The sequence below is a fragment of the Spermophilus citellus genome (genome assembly GCF_964194105.1).
Source record: "Spermophilus citellus genome assembly, chromosome: 10".
NCBI classification, from domain to species: Eukaryota; Metazoa; Chordata; class Mammalia; order Rodentia; family Sciuridae; genus Spermophilus; species Spermophilus citellus.
Window position 1 is genome coordinate 25599743 of NC_138197.1, and position 18908 is coordinate 25618650.

Below are 18908 nucleotides of genomic sequence, written 5' to 3' on the forward strand. Positions count from 1 at the left end.
ACCACAACTTCCTCTGGAAATTCTAGGCTCCACAACATGTACCTCATGTCCGAATGGCAAGCACCTACTTCTGTCTGTTCTTATGAGCAACATAGGCTGATGTCACCGTGGAGTGGTTAGAAAATAATAGTGTCTTGGGGTTCATACTTCAAAACTTCCTGCTGGTCTCTGCTTCCCTTCTTGAACTTTGCTTTGGGTCTTGCTTTTTTGTCCTGAAAGGAAACTGGTGCTGTGGGACAGCCATTCCTGGAAAAGAACATTAAGTGGCAGGTAAGAATGAACCAGGGGTGTGTGAGGCAAGCCTACCAGAGAACAACCTGAGTTCTTTCTTCAGTTGACCCAATCCCTCCTGGTGGGGTCATAGAAGTCCTGAAATAGGGCTTAATATTTTCCAATACAAAGAAATGAATCCCCACAATAATAATAAAATCTAGGATGTCCTCAAACTCAGCTCAGGTCAAGGATGAAGTGTGAAAGTTCTTGATTCCCTCTGCCTTCTGTCCCTCTGCAACTACTTCTCTCTAATCCTCTAACATTTTCTGAGCCAGGGTTGGGAAGAGAAGTGGACAAGACCAGAATCTGTCTCACCTCACACAATCATGTTCCAGCAGCAAGAACTTCAAAGAGCCCTGAAATTCTCAATTTTTACTTATTTATTTATTTTAGGTATTGGGAATTGAACCCAGGGGCACTTTACCACTGAGCTACATCCCCAGCCTTTATTAATTTTTTTTTAATTTTCAGACTGTGTCTCTCTAAATTGCTGAGGCTGGGCTTGAACTTGCAATCCTCCTGTCTCAGCCTCATTAGTCATTAGGATTAGAGGCATTCACCACCACACCCTGCCCAAAACTCTCAATTTAAACTTGGCCAACATTAGGAAAACATACTTTTCAAGGTTAAATAAGATTTTAATAATTTGTTAGCTTAATTTATAAATTTTAAATATTAAGTTTATAATTTGTTTTTTCATCTGTATTCATGCCTTGGGCCACACAAATGTTAGGGACAAACTGGGTATCTTTTTTCCTTTTTCTTGTTAATTGTGGAGCTATTGTTTTATGCACTTTCATAAAGAGAAGGGGACCTAAAACACTTACATTCCTCAATTGCAACTTGAATTTGTATCACTTCTTCCTCCCACATAGGGGAAGCACTTATAGATTTAAACCCTAGCAAGCAGAGACCACTTGGAAAAGAGCACAATGTGATTGATAAATGTAGGTCTCATTTCAAAAAGTTTGTTGGGTATGAAAAGGAAGGGGGGAAAAATCACATTAGTGTTAGTTAAGAATAGGAATGTCCCAAAGGCTGAGGCAGGAGGATCGAAGGTTCAAGGCCAGCTTCCGCAATTTTGCAAGACCCTGTCTTAAAAAATAAAAAGAGCTGGGGAGGTTGCTCAGTGGTTAAGTGCTCCTGGGTTCAATCCCCAGTAAATCCCCAGCATGAAAAATAAAATAAATTCCACACCAGCAGCTGCAAGAAACCACTGCATGATAAGTAGTGGTATGCAACAAGTATGAGAGCATACTGAATGGAAAGAGTCACCTCATTGGAGGAGGTGACAGACCTTTACTTTCATTATCACATGTCCTACTCAGGAAGTGAAATTTATTATGGTGTTTGAAAATGAGGAAATCAAGTCATAAATAGTTCAATTTATGGTAGAGAATTATATCTTAATTTTTTAAAAAGTCAAGCACCTTGCCCAAGGTCATAATATATCCCTACAAGATCATTTGACCAAGACCAGATATTGAAATTGCTGGGCCCAATACAAAATGAACATGTGGGCCCCTTATTCAAATATTATGAGAAATTTCAAGACACTGATAGCAGGGCATTAAACCAAGCATTGGGCCCCAAGGTATCGTATAGGTCCCAGCCCATGAAGCTAACATGGTGAAGCTTACATGGTACAGGTGAAGCCAGACATTGACCGAAGGCCTCCTAGTTCCCAGTGAGGTACATGAATGTCTCAAGGAGCCTAGCAGTTCTCAAACTGGAGAACAGAATTTCCATGGGTTCCTCTGATATATATTGTATGCCAGTTAAGTAATTTTGGTTGTTTTATTTTCCTATCATCCCTCAAGTTTGAGAAATACTGGGGCACTTGTCTTATCAAAGTCAGTCCTGGTCAGGTGTTGCTGCAGTCTGGCTGGGCACAATTCAGGAGCCACTTGTCAAAAGAAACGAACTTTATTTTTAGAACACACACACCAAACCACACAGCTCTTCAGGAAAACCTTCAAAGCCCAACTGCCACCACGGGCTTCCCACAAGCCTCTCAACCTCCCCCACTCCTCCTGCTCTTGAGGCCTATTGGCTGGGTTGAGTGGGCAGAGCCAAAAAAAAGCCCCCCAATGAGCAGCTCCATGGTCTGAAAGGGCGGGGGAAACAGCCCAATGAGCAACACCGCAGAGGAGCCAATCAGTTGGCAGCTAGAAGTTTGCTGGGGCCGCTGTGAGCCAATCATCAGCTGGCAGCGGTGCCGGCAGCTGGAAGTTTGCTGGAGCCCTTTCAGTTGAGCCAGCTGGAAGTTTGCTGGGGCCCCTTCGGCTGTGGCTCTCAACAAGGTGTGGTGGTGCATGCCTGTATCCTAGGGATTCAGGAGTCTGAGGCAGGAGGATCATAAGTTCAAGGCCAGTCTCAGCAACTAAATGAAGCCATAAGCAACTTAGTGAGACACTGTCTCAAAAAAAAAAAAAAAAAATGGTGAAAAGGGTTGGGGATTTGGGGATGAGACTCAGTAATTAAGCATGCCTGGGTTCAAGTCCCAGTACCAAAAAAAAAAAAAAAAAAAAAAATAGCCCTGGGTTGGGGATGCAGCTTAGTGGTAGAGCACTTGCTTGCATGCATGAGGTCCATGATTTTATCCCCAGCACCCCACCCAAAGAAAAAGCAAAAAAAGTTGTTGAAAGGGGTCCAGGCAAGTGAAGAGCCCCAAGAGTTCAGTTTCATTAGCTTTGAGATGAATATTCTCCTCCCTATGCCCCAGTACCAGGCCTCATCTCCTCTCCACTTCCCAAGAACTTTGCTCTTTGGTATCCCTTCCCTTTCCTATGTCATTAGTTCACTCCATCTCTTACCATTCCCTTACTCCTGTCCCTGTTGACTCCTCGTCTCTCTCTAGGTTTCTTCCTGTCTCTCCACTCAGAGATGGCTTTTGTCATATTTATAATTAATATATGGCTTGAGTATTTTTTTTAGAGAGAGAGTGAGAGAGAGAGAATTTTAATATTTATTTTTTAGTATTTGGTGGACACAACATCTTTGTTTGTATGTGGTGCTGAGGATCGAACTTAGGCCGCACGCATGCCAGGAGAGCACGCTACCGCTTGAGCCACATCCCCAGCCCATGGCTTGAGTATTAATTGAACATATGAATAGTGTTCTGGAAATTTCTACTTGACCTCTCAGCAGCATTTGTCATAATTGGGAATTCTCACCATTTTTGGTGGGGGGAAGTTTACTGGGGATTGAACCCAGGGCCTTGTGCATGCTAAGCCAAATTCTCTACCACTGAGCTACATCTCCAGCCCTTTTTACTTTGAGACAGGGTCTCACTAAATTGCCCAGGCTGGCCTGGAACTTGTGATCCTCCTGCCTTAGCCTCTTGAGTAGCTGAGATTACAGGCCTGTGCCACCACACCAGGCAGAACCTTCAAGTTCCTTTCTTGGCTTCATTGATACCGCAATCTCCTTGTATTCCTCTTCTTAGGTCTCTGAGCATTTTTCCTGCTCATTTTTGGCAGGCTCCTGGTCTTCTACTCAAACTCTAATACTATGATATGTGAAGTAACTAAACCATGCAGGGCTCAGTCCCAGGACCATCTTCTCTATTTACACCGTCTTCCTACACTGATGGGTGACATTTCCATAAATAATTTAAGGAGGTGAGAACATGTGGCTATCTGAGGTGTTCCAGGCATTGAGGGAACAGCAAGCAGACCACTGGGGCTAGAGTGGAGCGAATGATGAGATGATGTGGAGGGTTGGTGGACAGATCATGCAGAACTGGAAATGGGCCACTGTAATGACGTCAGTTCTTACTCCAAGGTGAAAAGCTAATGGAAGGCTATGAGCATAGGGATGACCAGGCTCTGACTTACACTGTACTATACTATGATCAGTCTCACATGTAAATGAGCAAATGAGTGGAAGAAAATGGGACAGAAAAGGAAATACAGACCTTAGTTAATCTGGGAACCAAGAATCAACTAAATGACCTCTTGAAGAGAAGTGTAACTCCCAATGCACTTCCTCACTTACGTTAAAGATGTCAAGACTGCTCAAGGTGCCAGCTTGCTGTAGATCTCCCCTTAGGCTTGCATGCTGCAGGAGGGGCAGCAAAGACACTTGAGCTGGGAGAGAAAAGCAGCTGGTTGCTGGTGAGACTGGAAGAGGATCCCAAGCAGCAGCTCCTTTGTCACTGGAAACCTGACCCTTTTCAGTTCAGCCAGACAATGACAGTTTTGGCCAGAGACTGTTAGGGAAAACTGCCAAGTTCACAGTCAGCCTCCCTCAGCCTAGACAGCCTCTGAGAGAGGAGTGCAGCTTTTCAATATAAAGAAATGAGACTGAGCAGAGGGGAGAACTAATATTTTTCATTAATATAACACACAGACTGTGTCAAAATGTGTTGCTGAATCGATTTTATTCTAACCATGGGAAAGCACGAGTTAGCCACAAACAAAAGAGAAGTCATGATTGTGGAGTGGAGATTTTAAGAAGCTCCAAAATGGCTTCACTAGATAAACTTACCTTTGCTACCATTGATTACCTCTGCTGTATCCCTTTATTTTTTATTTTATCTATATCTACTTACCTATCTATCCATCTATATATTTGTGTGTACCGGTTTAAACCCAGGAACTCACACATGCTACACACATGTTCCACCATTGAAGTTAACCTTCAACCCTATATCTTCTTTTTGTGTGTGTGTGTGTGTGGCACTGGGGATTGCATGCAAGACAAGTACTCTATCAACTGAGCTATATTCCCTGAGCTGGGTGCTGTGGCATATGCCTGTAATCTCAGCAGCTCAGGAGGCTGAAGCAGGAGGATTGCAAGTTCAAAACCAGCCTCAGCAATGGTGAGGTGCTAAGCAACTCAGTGAGACCCTGTCTCTAAATAAAATAGGGCTGGGATATGACTCAGTGGTTGAGTGCCTCTGAGTTCAATCCGGTACACTCCCCCCCAAAAAAAAGAGAGTAAAAATGAATATGTTCCTAGTCATAAAAATAATTCATGTAGAGTTGGAGTGTAGCTCAGTAGAGTGCTTGCCTAGCATGCATGAGGCCCTGGGTTCAAGTCCCAGCATCACACACACACACACACACACACACACACACACATATACATGTACATGGTTAAAAATTCAAGCATTACAGAGGGGTATACAATGCTGTCTCTCAATAATATAAGCAATGTAAAGATTTCCTAAATTCATCTACTGAAAAGTAAATATACAAAAGTAGTGATGAAAATTCTGAAAAAATAAAACAGGGCAAGATATGATCTCAAAGATTAAAATATAAAGAAATTATAATCAGAATTTGGTAATGGCACAGGAATAGACATATTAGAGGTATAAAATAGTGTCCATAGGTAGACCCAAAATATATGAGAATTTAGTATAAAACAAAGACAGAATTTCAATAATTGGAGGGAAATAAATGGAGTAAGAACATTTAGCTTGCTATCTTTAAAAACCAAAAAAATTGGATTCCTATCTCATTTCTTATGCCAAAACAAATCCCAGCTGGGTCATTTATTTATTTATATATTTGAAGAAATGGGGTTTTCCCGTTGTTCCTGTCATTCAGGCAACAGCCCAGGCTGTCCCTGAACTCCTAGGCTTAAGGGGATTCTTCTGCCTCAGCCTCACAAGTTACTGGGACTGTAGACATGTGCCATCTTACTTTGCATGGATCATAGATTTAAATTTAAAAAAACAAACAAACAACTTAAAAGTACTAGAAGAAAACATGGGAGAATTAAAAATAAAGGGGCTGAAGTTGTAGCTCAGTGGTAGAAATCTTGCCTAGTATGTGTGAGGCACTGGATTCAATTCTCAGCACCACATATAAATAAATTAACGAATAAATAAATAAAATAAAGGCCCATCAAACACTATAAATAAATAAATAAATAAACAAACAAGCTAAGTGCAGTGGCACACATTTGTAATCCCAGAGACTCAGGAGGTTGAGGCAGAAGGATTGAAAGTTTGAGACCAGCCCCAGCAACTTATTAAGACCCTAAGCAACTTGGCAAGACCCTGTCTCAACGATAAAAAATAAAAAGGACTAGGGAAGTGACTCAGTGGTAAAGCATCCCTGGGTTCAATCCCCAGTTCTACCACCCCAACACACACTTGCAAAAAAAGCTCAAAGCCAACATAAAAATTTAGGGAGAACTTCTCTAAAAATAAAAAATAAAAAAGTCTGGGGATATAGTCAGTGATTAAGTGCATTTGGGTTCGACCCTCAGTACCACAAAAATCAAACAATCAGGAAAAAAAAATCCTTTCTAATGTTATAAGCTGATGTGTTTCCTCAAAATTCATATGTTAAAATACTAACTGCCCACCTCAGAATGTGAGTATATTTGGAATTAGAGTATTTAGGGTATTTAAAAAGGTAAAGTTAAAAAGAGATCATGAAGATGGACCTTAATTTTATATGACTGATGTCCTTATAAGGAGATCAGGACAAAAACACCATGTGAAGACACAAGAAGACCACCATCTACAAGTCATGGAGAGGAGTCACAGAAGAAACCAACCTGCTGATACCTTGTTCTTGCACTTCCAACCTCCAGAACAGTAAAGAAGTAAATCTGTTTTGTTTAAGCCCCTCATCTGGGGAGCTTCAGTATGGCAGTCCTAGCAAACCAACATAGACAACTAAGATCTTTTTAATATGCAAAATTCAGTATTCGAGAGAAATGATTGATAAGTTTTGCTATAAATTTCTACATAGAAATAAAAACAAACAAAACACAACAATAATAAAAAGAATCTCCAAGTTGGGCTCTGTGGCATATACCTGTAATTCCAGCTACTAGAGAGGCTGAGGCAGGAGGATTGCTTGAGCCCAGGAGTTTGAGATCAGTCTGGACAACAAAGCAAGACTCTGTCCTCTCCCCTTCTCCAAAACACACACCTCCAAATCCAAAGACAAATAATAAGCTGGGGAAGGTGGGGAATGACATTCAAAGGGCTAATTTTATTTTTAAGAAATAATTAAAATTTCCAGATTTTCTCTCTATTCTGCTGCCTCTCCTTCCACCCTCACTTTTTCTCTCAGTAGGACCTAGAATTCCAGATTTTTATATCATATCTTCCATTGGTTTCATGTTGAAAATTAAATTGTCAACACTACACAGACCAACATTATGAGAGGCTCTTAGTTCAGGGTGTCTGGTCTAGATTACCACCACAGGGGGCCTTCCCTTTAATAGGTCAGCAGGTGAGAAAGCAAAATGAGAATTTCTTAGTTATCAGAATCATGTACTCAGGCACACATGAACCTGTGCATGCATATGCGCATGTGCATGCACACATATACAGGCATACCCAGTTGATATCAACTCTCAGTTTCAGTACAATTTGAGGCCTGGGGGTGTTACTCATTGGTATAAGTCTTGCCTAGTGAGCTTGAGGTCCTGGGTTCAATTCTTGACACTACAAATCAAAGACCAAAACCTACAAAACAACCATAAAATTTCAGTGCAGTTTAGAGATACATTCACAGAATAAAACCATTTTCGCACATGCAACATAATTTTTACTGACCTCTCTGCTGCCCAAATGGGAATCAAGCTTCACTTTTCTGTGGGAGTTGTGTCAATCACTTCCTTTTCTTGTCTCCTTACAAGGCAATGAGCCTCACCTGAGCAAAAAATCAGTCTTTACAGAGCTCACTGTTGATTGATGGCTGCACTGAGGACCTGGAATAGCTTTAAAATAACTCCCTTCTCTGTACTTTGAGCCAAATCACATTCCCAGGCAGACATAGCCAGAAGGGAAAAAGGAAATAGGAAAATGTATGATCTACTCGTCTAAGAACCTCCTCCTATGAGTAAGTGTGAGGTGAAGATAGGGGTAATATGCTTGTCTGGGGTGAGGGGAGTAATAAAAGTTCATAATTTGAATTGCTAACTATGGTTAATGTTGAGTAGTAGGGTTTGGGATGGTTTCATTTTTATTCTGTATGATTTCCTGAATTTTCTAGAGTGAATTTATATTGCTTTTACAAACAGGAAAAAGAACAACTGTTGGGGCTGGGGATGTGGCTCAAGTGGTAGCGCTCTTGCCTGGCATGCCTGCGACCCAGGTTCGATCCTCAGCACCACATACAAACAAAGATGTTATATCCACCAAAAACTAAAAAATAAATATTAAAAATTCTCTCTATCTATCTATCTCTCTTTAAAAAAACTGCTATGTTAAGGTTACCATCCTAACTAGATTATACAAACTCCCCTGAGAGAGGGGTCAGTTTTGTATTCCTGTGTGGAGAAGGGATTCCCATACCTATGGTTTAGAATTCATGGTAGGCACTTGGTAAAACCCTTACTAACAGACAGTAATTTGGATCTTTTCCAGAGATAGTCCTGATTAAGGTCACTAGTCAAGAGATCTTTGTTTTGCCTGGGCCAGGATAACCCTCAGGGAACTAACTGGGAAGCAGATCTATGGGCTGGACATGTATTGCCCTATGTTGACTCAGAACTCCTGGGCTCAAGTGATCCTCCCACCTGAGTCTCCCAAGCACTTGAGAGACTACAGGTGTGGGCTTCTGTGCCCTGCTATGTTTGGAATTATTTTAAGCTTTGATTGGTGTTTACTGGTTTACAACAGGGTTGCCAATCACAGATTTAATATTGAATAGTGTGAATATCACCCATCAGCTTGAATTTATTTCATCCACGAAGCCTCTTCTGACCTCCTTACCTAGACATAAGATTTCCTTCTTTTTAGTTTGACTGTACATAATTTTTACCTCTGCATCAATCATTACTTTCTAAATTGATACTATACTTACTTAGGTAGGTATCTTATCTCCTCTCCTAGACTGTTTCCTGAGATCCAGATCTATTCTTCAGTTACTTTGTCTTATAGTAAGATAACAGCTACCATTGATCAAGCAGTTACTCAAGTACCAAGCTCTTTACACAGACAATTCTATTTAAAACAAATCCTTCCCATGAAACAAGCATTTTTATCTTCATTTTACTGAAAATTATGGTTTTCATTTTCAGTTTTTTATTGAAAAACCTGAGGACAAGTATAAAGTCACTTGGCCACTAAGTAATAAAGTCTTTTTTCTTTTTCTTTGTGGTACTGGGGATTAAACCAAGAGACCCTCTACCACTAGCCTTTTTAATCTTATTTTGAGACAGGGTCTTTCTAAGTTGTGGAGGCTGGTCTCAAACTTTTGTTGCTCCTGTCTCAGCCTCTTGAGTCACTGGGATTTTAGGTGTGTGCAATTGTGCCCATCAAGTCTATGCTCTCAACTACTGGGCCCTCAGATCCTTCCATAACGCCTCCTGCATACTCTAAGCAATAAAGATGCTGTAAACATCTCTTTAATGGATTCATGAATCAGCTGGTGATACAATAATGTTGTAGACCATCACTTCAGATATCTCTTTTAACCTCATAGCATTTGAACAGTTAAGGCTGTAAAAGATTCAGGAGTAAAATCAGTCTGACCATTATCAAATCAAGTTCTACCAAGACTAACATTAGCAACATTATAATTAACCTAAGACACCACTTCACAATCCCATAAAGACCTGGCTGAGTCTCACTTCCTATGGAGGAGAGGTTCCACATCGCAAGGAATTAGATTAGATAACTCTTTGAACCTTGGTGTTGTGTGTGTTAGGGGCAGAGGGCAGATGTACATACTTTGTGTGGTTATTATGTGATTTAATGAGATATCGCGAAGGACCTAGGTCAGTGCTTGGTACCCAATAGGAACTTGCCATTCTCTGGTGAAAAGGAATTTACCCTCATTCCCACTTTGCAGCTAAGTTGAAAGAAGACAAAGCCAAGAGGAAAGATGAATGTATGACAGGTGGCACTATAAGAGAGGTTAGTCAAATTCCCTGTGGTGAAGTGGTTGTGAATCAGAGGTGTCGAGTCCACTCCCAGAATTCCACAAAGCAGCTTCCAGACTTGCAAGAAAATTGTCAGGAGAGGGATAAATGAGAAACCTCATAGAAGGAGGAAGTAGTTATTCCTCACAGAGTGAAATTGGGTCTTAGAATCCCTTCTCTGTAATGAATATTTTATTGGACAGGATTGGGTTAGTTTAAGGGTATTCAAAGATCTACAAATCTCCCTGGGTCATCTGTGCTTTACTGAGGAATGGGAAGATTAATTGCAGGCACCTGCCAGTCTGATCATCCCACTCAACATAACCAAACCGGAAAAATTCCTCTCTCATTCCAGAAACTGCTCGTCCGTCTTCTGCACATCTGTCTGGAAAAAGGCAGACCAGTTCTCGTTTTTCCCAAGCAGTAGGAAAAAGTCAATCTTAACAAAGTTTTAAGTTTGTTCTAAGAATCTGGACAGTTACTTAAGAGATGTTTCAACAACCTGTGTCTTAGGTAAGGCTCTTCAGAAAGAGAACTCTAGACAAGAGATGTGCATGCAAAATTGTTTTTTTTAATTAATTAATTAATGTATTTATTTTTATGGGGAGCTTAGAGTGGCTACACCTGTAGGGAATAAGGGTCTCAGAAGGAAGAAATTAAACTATAGTTAGGGTTCCTGCCCATTGTGTGGAGCTCTGAACGGCAGTGCAGGCCTTTTATATTCCCTAGTGACCAGTCATTTGATGCTGGCTGCCCCCACGGAAGGGGTACCTTGTGCAGGGTAGCTCCCTTGCTGAAGCCATTCCCAGAGAGGTGTTGCAGCTGTGAGAATCCCAGTATTTCCAATAACCTGCTGGGTAGCAGTGAGTCATGTTTAAAGTTTGAAATGTAAGAGAACTTTTGCCGCTCTCCAGAGGGTAGTAAGAGGGGAGTAATGAGAGGAAGATGGAAGAACCTCATCTAGGAGCTGAAATTAGGAAAGGGGAGGGGAAAGGGATGTATTGGTAACTTTCTGCATTAGACATGGGCAGAGCAAGGGCTGAATGACCCTAGAGCAGAGGGCAGCTATGGTGATAATAATTTTTTATTTTTATTTATTTATTTATTTATTTATATTTATTAATTTTTTAGTTGTAGTTGAACACAGTACCTTTATTTTATTTATTTATTTTTATGTGACACTGAGGATCGAACCCAGGGCCTCACATGTGCTAGGTGAGCACTCTACCTCTGAGCCACAATCCCAGCCCTGGTGGAATAGTTAATAGAGAAATCTGTGTGTCTCTTTTGGAGTATAGAAAGTAGGTAGGGGGAATAAGAGTGATCCAGTAGCCTGGAGTCATCCACTGCACAGTGTAGAAACTTAGTAAATTTTTTTCCCCCTGGTGCTGACGATAGAACCCAGGGCCTCATGCATGTTAGGCAGATGCTCTACCACTAAGCTACATCCCAAACCCCAACTCTAAAAATGTCTTTTTAAATTGAATTGCATGGCATTGGCTCAGGGGTCCTGACTGGGAGATTCATTGACTCTCTTTGAAGAAAGTAGGCAAATTTTCTTTTTTTGGTACTGGGGATTGAACCCAAGGATGTTTAATCACTGAGCCACATCTCCAGGCTTTTTTATTTTTTATTTTGAGACAGGGTCTTCCTAGGTTGCTTACAGGATCACTAAATTGCTGAGCCTGGCTTTGAATCTACAATCTTCCTACCTCAGCCTCTGGAGCCACTAGGATTACAGGCATGCACCACCACACCTGGCCTTGTAGGCAAAATTTTCTTGAATACAGCACAAATATGCCCACCTTGATTTAATCCTACAGGAGTCTAAAAGTTTTACTTTGTCAAGTCCTTGGATGAAAAGAAGATAAAAGTTTATTAGGGGGCTGAGGTTGTAGCTCAGTGGTAGAATGCTTGCCCAGCTTGTGTGAGGCACTGGGTTCGATTCCTAGCACCACATAAAAATAAACAAATAAAATAAAGGTATTGTGTCCATCAACAACTATTTTTTTTTAAAAAAAAGTTTATTATACCTTGGCAAAAAAAAAAAAAACAAAACACAAAAACCTCAAACAACAATGTCAACCTCACACCATGGTTTCTTCTGTGGTGGATCCCTATACACCTATAGCACTTTCATTGTATATATCACAGAATCTGTTTTATATTAAATAACTTTTTAATTTTGTTTATTTTTAAGTTGGGGTTTGGGGCTGGATGTATAGTTCAGTTATAAAGCATGTGTTTAGCAGGTACAAGTCCCTGGGTTTGATCCCCAGGACCAAAAATTAAAATAATAAAATAACATAAGGGTCTTGACTTTCCCACCAGGTTGTGAATTCCTAGAGAAGAGGATCTAAATATTTAGTCCTCCTTCTTGCCTCACAATGAAGGATGATATTCAAAATAGTTAATATATGAGGCTAAGGTGGGAGGATTACAAGTTGGAAGCCAGCCTCAGCAAATTAGCAAGGTATGAAGCATCTTAGTGAAATCTGTCTCAAAATAAAAAATAAAAAAGGTTGGGGGGATGTAGATAAACAGTAAGGAAGCCCTGGATTGAACCCCTAGTACAAACAACAACAACAACAAAAAAAAGGTTTAACATCCAGTACAGCAAAGGCCCAACTAATTCAAGTGGACCTAGGTCTTAAGTAAGTCTTATGTCCACACTAGTGTGTATAGCTGAATGTTTGTTCTCATGGAGAAGGTATCCAATAAACAATGGTTGACTCGAATTTCATTGTCTTAGTAGTCCTGGCTTTGACATATAATAAACTCATCTTAGAAGTAAGGTGGCTTTTCTTGCCAAAATATGATCATAATCTTTTTTTCCTCCTTGATCTAGATTCAATAGGAGTTTGTGAATAACTCTGAAGAGCTTTGCAAGAAACAGGACACTCCATACCTATGTTATCCAATATGGTAACCACAAACCACATGCCAGATAAAATATCAGATTCCCAGTTAAATTTGAATTTCAGATAAAAAAGAATAGTATGATTGTGTTGTAGTATAATTGTAGCATAATTGTGTTGCTTGGGGTTTTCTTAAACTACAAAATTATCTGTTGAGTATCTGTAATTTATTTATTATTATTATTAATTAATTATTTTTTTTTTTTTTGCAGTACTGGGGATTGAACTTAGGGTTGCTCTACCCTTGTGCTACAACCTACTCTTTTTTACTATTTTTTAAAAATTTTTTTAGTTGTAGGTGGACATAATACCTTTATTTTATTTACTTATTTTTATGTGGTGCTGAGGATCGAACCCAGTGCCTCACACATGCTAGGCAAGCGCTCTACCACTGAGCTACAACTGCAGCCCCTATTTATTTATTTTTGAGACAAAATCTTGCTGAGTTGCTGAGACTGGCCTCAAACTTGAGTTCCTCAGGAAAAACCAGGAGTAGGAGGGTAGATTATGAACTGAAACTGAATTCCATGCATGTATGAGTTTGTTAGGATGAACCAAACTAATACACATAACTATATAGTTCTAATTTAAAAAAATAAAAACAAAACAGACTTGAGATCCTTCTGTCTCAGCCTCCCATGTTGCTGGGATTACAAGCGTGTGCACCAAGCTGGCTTATAATTGATATTTAATTGTGCACCCTGTACTTATTTGTTAAAACTGGTAATTCTATGCACATGACCATTCCGATTTAAATTAATTAAAATAACATCTCCTAGTTACTTTTTTTTTTTATCCTTGGTCTTGCACTATGTTGCCCAGGCTGCTTCAAACTCTTGGGCTCAAGGGATTCTGCTTCAGCCTCCAGAGTAGATGAAGCTACAGGTGTGCCACTGAGCCCAGCTGAGTCCCCATCTTTTTTTTTCCAGTGATGGGGATCCAATCCAAGATCCACAGATGCTAGGCAAGTACTCTCAGAGTTACCCCCTTAGCTCTTTAGTTATCATCTTGAATAGCACAGATATAGAACATTTCCATCATCAAAGAAAATTCCACTGGACATATCTTTGGCTAAGCAAAAGTATTGTGTATTTCACAGGTTTAAAAAAATTATATTTGGAACTGTGAAATTTGCAGCAAACCTCAGAATGCACCCTCTGACATGGCTAATAAGCCAGTCTTCCTGTTCTGGTGGTTACTCTTACTGGATATGCAAGGTATTTGATTAAAAGGTAAAAGACAAACAGCTCTTGCAGATGTACATTGGTGGAGGAAATAGTTCTGCTTTCTTCAGAGATTACCAGGAAATAAGCTAGCTATCAATGACATTTTAAAAGGTCTTCAATGAGAAGTGTGTTAGTTATTAGTATTATCATCCAAAGATTTTTCTTAATAATCAGAAAGCATCATCAACTAGACTATCTGGTTGTAACTCATTGTTGTTAATGAACTTGGTAAACAGTACTGCCTCCCTTAATTAGCCTTTTGGGAGCAATCATGTTTTGAATTGCCTACCTGCAGCCCTGGGAGTCTTGCAAGAGACAGGAATAGTTTAATCTCTAGCGGAGATATGTGCCAAAAGCTGATTTCTATACATGACTTGGAGAATCTTAAGTAGAAACTGGCAGACATGCCAAATGTGACCAGCTGAAGTGTGTGAAGACTATATTAGCATCAAAGGCATAAATCATAAAGGAAATGATTGATAAACTTGGCACAAATGTATTAAAATGTTATATATCAGAAAGGTATGAAAAGCAAAATAAAGGCAGATGACTTAAATTTTTAAAAAATTCTACATGAGGCATAGTTGGCACTGTATAAATAAATATGGCAAAATGTTTGACTTTAGGACTAATCAAGAACTGCAGATTAAAATAACAGTGACATACCACTTTTATCTGTTGGCTTGGCAACAGTAAAATATATATAAAACAGTGCTGGAATTACTGAGGGGAAATGTGTAATATTACACACTTTTGATGGGAGAAAAAAGTGGGATAAGCTTTTTGGTGGGCAGGTTGATAACATGTAAAAAAATAACTTTCCCTACCCACCCCCATTTTTATAGGACTGGGGATCAAGCCCAGGTCCTCACACATGCTACACAAGGGCTCTACCACTGAGCTATTACTCCCAGCCCCATGGCTAAAATCTTTGACAGAGCAATTTCATTTCTAGGAAATTATTCCAAGAAAATGTTACAAATTCTCAAACTTCTGTGTATAATGGCAATGTAGATGATGTGTGTTTTTTGTTTGTTGGATCCTCTTTCTAGATGTACACTCCTAACCTTGATGGTTGGTCCAAAACAGATGTGGGAGGAGTATACATCAGGCCACTCTTTCTTTCACAGGGTTAAGTTGAAAATGGAAAAAGGAGTTGCTCTTGGCTTTCTGGCTGTAAGGTAGGGATTCTAGAACTAAGAAATAAATGACATGGAAAGACAGAAAGTGTTCTGGTGTAATTTGAGCTGATTGATGTGGTTAACGTGATGGCCAGTGTACTTTCTTCCTTTCTATGGTTATTATGAAAACCAATTAAGTCTATCTTTTTGCTAAACACAGTATGATTGTAGACTTCTACTTGTGGCGAAGACAGAATAACAATAACCAAATTTATCCAGCCACTTGAAATGACTAAAAACATGGAAAAATATTTTTCAATGTTTCTTTGTTACTGTTGATGTTGTATTGTTATTATTAGTGCTTGGGATTGAATGCAGGGATTTGTGTATGCTATGCATGCTCCTATCATTGTTACATCCCCAGCTCCCACATATATATAGAGAGAGTCACACAGTCTAACTATAATTTTATATATAGAAAATAATGACTTTTAAAAATGACATTGGACATCAGACAATAACCCCCAAAGATGGGAAGCAAATGAGGTAAGCATTATGATTGTCCAGTTTACTGCCTGGAGAGTTTCTAGGTGGTAGCAAAAGGCAGAACTTAAGTAGAGTCTGGCAGATTCCCTGAGATGAGGAGATGGAGCTGAGAGTCCAGGGAAACCCAAATAGCTAAGGTTTACAGGGTAGAATAACAGGAGAGATTTGCACACAGAGAGAAAAAAGACTAGCAGCAACCAAATTGAAAGATCTTCAGAGGGTCCTCAATGGATATTAAGCAGCGTATTCAAGAACTCATGAATGTATGATACTACTCCAAGTCAGAGAAAGAATCACCTGAAAAAATCATGGAAACAATAGCTACAACTCACGTGGGGCCAGAAGTGGTGGCTGTTTCCACCTGCCAGATCAGCACTCCCATCATTCACAGAGCATTAGGTAAAATATTCAGAAGGGTCTTGCCTCGGTTGTGGGACAAAATTGGCACTAGACTAAATGTTGCTGTTTCTGTCAAGCAAATCTTAATCCCACCCCCACAAGGTCAAATTGAGTTTTTTTTTTTAAGAACTAATATAATTTGTTGTTGTTATTATGTTATTATTATTGGTACTAGGAATTGAATCCAGGGGTTCTCTACCACTGAACCACACCCCTAGCCTTTTTATTTTTATTTTTAATTTTGAGACACAGTCTAAGTTGCTGATGCTGGCCTGTAATTAGGAATTCTCTTGCCTCCGCCTCCCAATCTATCAGGTTGCTAGGGTTATAGGCATGCACTACCACACCTGGCTCTATAATTTATTTTTTAAAAACCACCAAGACCCCTTAGTAAAAATGAAAAGACACAATTAGGCAATTATAAGTAGGATATGCATATAAGAAATGGTATACAATTTCACAAGTAAATAAAAGTACAAATTAAAGAATCAGGACACAACTTTTCACTTATCAAATTAGCAAAGTTGTAAAACCTGAAGTTTCCTGCAGATGTGAATGGGTTGGGAAGGGGAATGCTTGGTCAGATTGGTGGGACAATTGACTGGTCTGAGAAAAGCAAGATCTTAGAGGATCAAACTATTTACAAATAACTATGTCCCAGAACAAACTCAAGAATGCCAGTGGATGTGGGGCTGGGCCTATAGCTCAGTGGCAGAGTGCTTGCTTAGCATGTGTGAGGCACTGGGTTTGATCCTTAGCAGCACATACAAATAAACAAATAAAATAAAGGCATTCTGTCCATCTACAACTTAAAAAAAAAAAAAAAAAAGAATGCCAGTGAGCCAGTATGCTAGTGCTCACCTATAATCCCAGCAACTCTGGAGGCTGAGGCAAAAGGATCACAAGTTCAAGGCCAGTCTGGACAACTTAGTGAGACCCTGTCTCAAAATAAAAAATATAAAGGACTGGGGATGTGGCTCAGTGATAGAGCACCCCTGAGTTCAATCCCCAATACTCTTCCCAACCTCACCCTCCAAAAAATGTAAAAGAGAAAAAATACTAAGTGGACTACGAAAATATCTAGTCCCTTTCAAAATAAATTCACAATGAATGTTATTAAATAAAAAATTACTGAGCACATAAATAGGAAACTATGACCTATAATGAGGCAAGTAATTAGTCAAACTCAGAACTGATGGGGATATTAGATTTAGTAGGCAAGGACATTAAAATAGTTATTATAATTCTATTCTACAGGTTCAAAATGCTAGAGGAAAGATTAAATAGAGACATGAAAGAAGTTTATCCATATTTTAGTATTTACTCATACTGCATTCTTTTAGTGCCCAAATAATATTCAATTGTATGGATTTACCACGTTGCATATCCATTCATTAGTTGATGGATTTTGGGGTTGTTTCCATTTGGGGGCTATTAAGAATAATGGTGCTATGAGCTTTCATGTACTGGTTTTTGCATGGATATGTATTTGTTGTTATTTCCCTTGGGTATATATCTTGGAGTGGAATTGCTGGATCCAGCTAGGCTTGCTGTAACTGGATGGTAAACCTGTGTTTAACATTTTGAGGAAGTACCAAACTGTTCTCCAAACCAGCTATACCACTTTACATTCCACCAATAGTGAATGAGGGCTCTAATTTCCCCCCATCCTCACCAATATTTGTTATTACCTTTCCTTTTGATTATAGTCATCTCAGTGGAAGAATAGTACCTCATTGTGGTTTTGACTTTGATTTCACAGATGGCTAATGCTATTTAGCAATCTTTTCATGCACTTTGTATATTTTTTGTTGGGAAATGTCTATTTATATCCTTAGCCTATTTTAAAATAGGAGAATCTGTCTCCCCTACTCACCATTGGTATTGAGGATTAAACCCAGTAGTACTCGACCACTGAAATACATCCCCAGCCCTTTGTAATTTTTATTTTGAGGCAGTGTTTTATGGTTTTAGCTCTTACATTTAGGTCTATAATCCATTTTGAGATTGTGTTCATTTCATTGGTTTGCCGATGGCTATTTAATTGCACCAACACCATTTGTCAAAAAGATAAATCTTTCCCCATTCAATTTACTCTTCACCTTTCCTGAAAATCAATTGGATCACAAATATGAGGAATTGTTTCTGGACTCTCAGTTCTATTCCTTTCATGTATAGATTAATCCTTATGCCAGTACCACACTCCCTTGATTACTGTAGCTTTGTAGTATGTTTTGAAATCAGGAAGTGTGAGTGCTTCAACTTAGTTGTTGTCAAGATTGTGTTGACTATTCCCTTGAAATTCCACACTAATTTTAGTGTCAGCTTGTCAACTTTAGCAAAGAAGCCAGCTGGGATTTTGATAGGATCATTCTAAATCTGGACAATATCTTCATTTTATTTTTTTTTATGTGGTGCTGAGAATCAAACCCGGTGCCTCATGCATGCTAAGCGAGCATGCTACCACTTGAGCCACATCCCCAGCCCTTTTTTTTTTTTTTTAAATTTGAGACAAGATCTTGCTAAATCACTGAGGGTCTCACTAAATTGTCAAGGCTGAACTTAAACTTGTAATCCTCTTG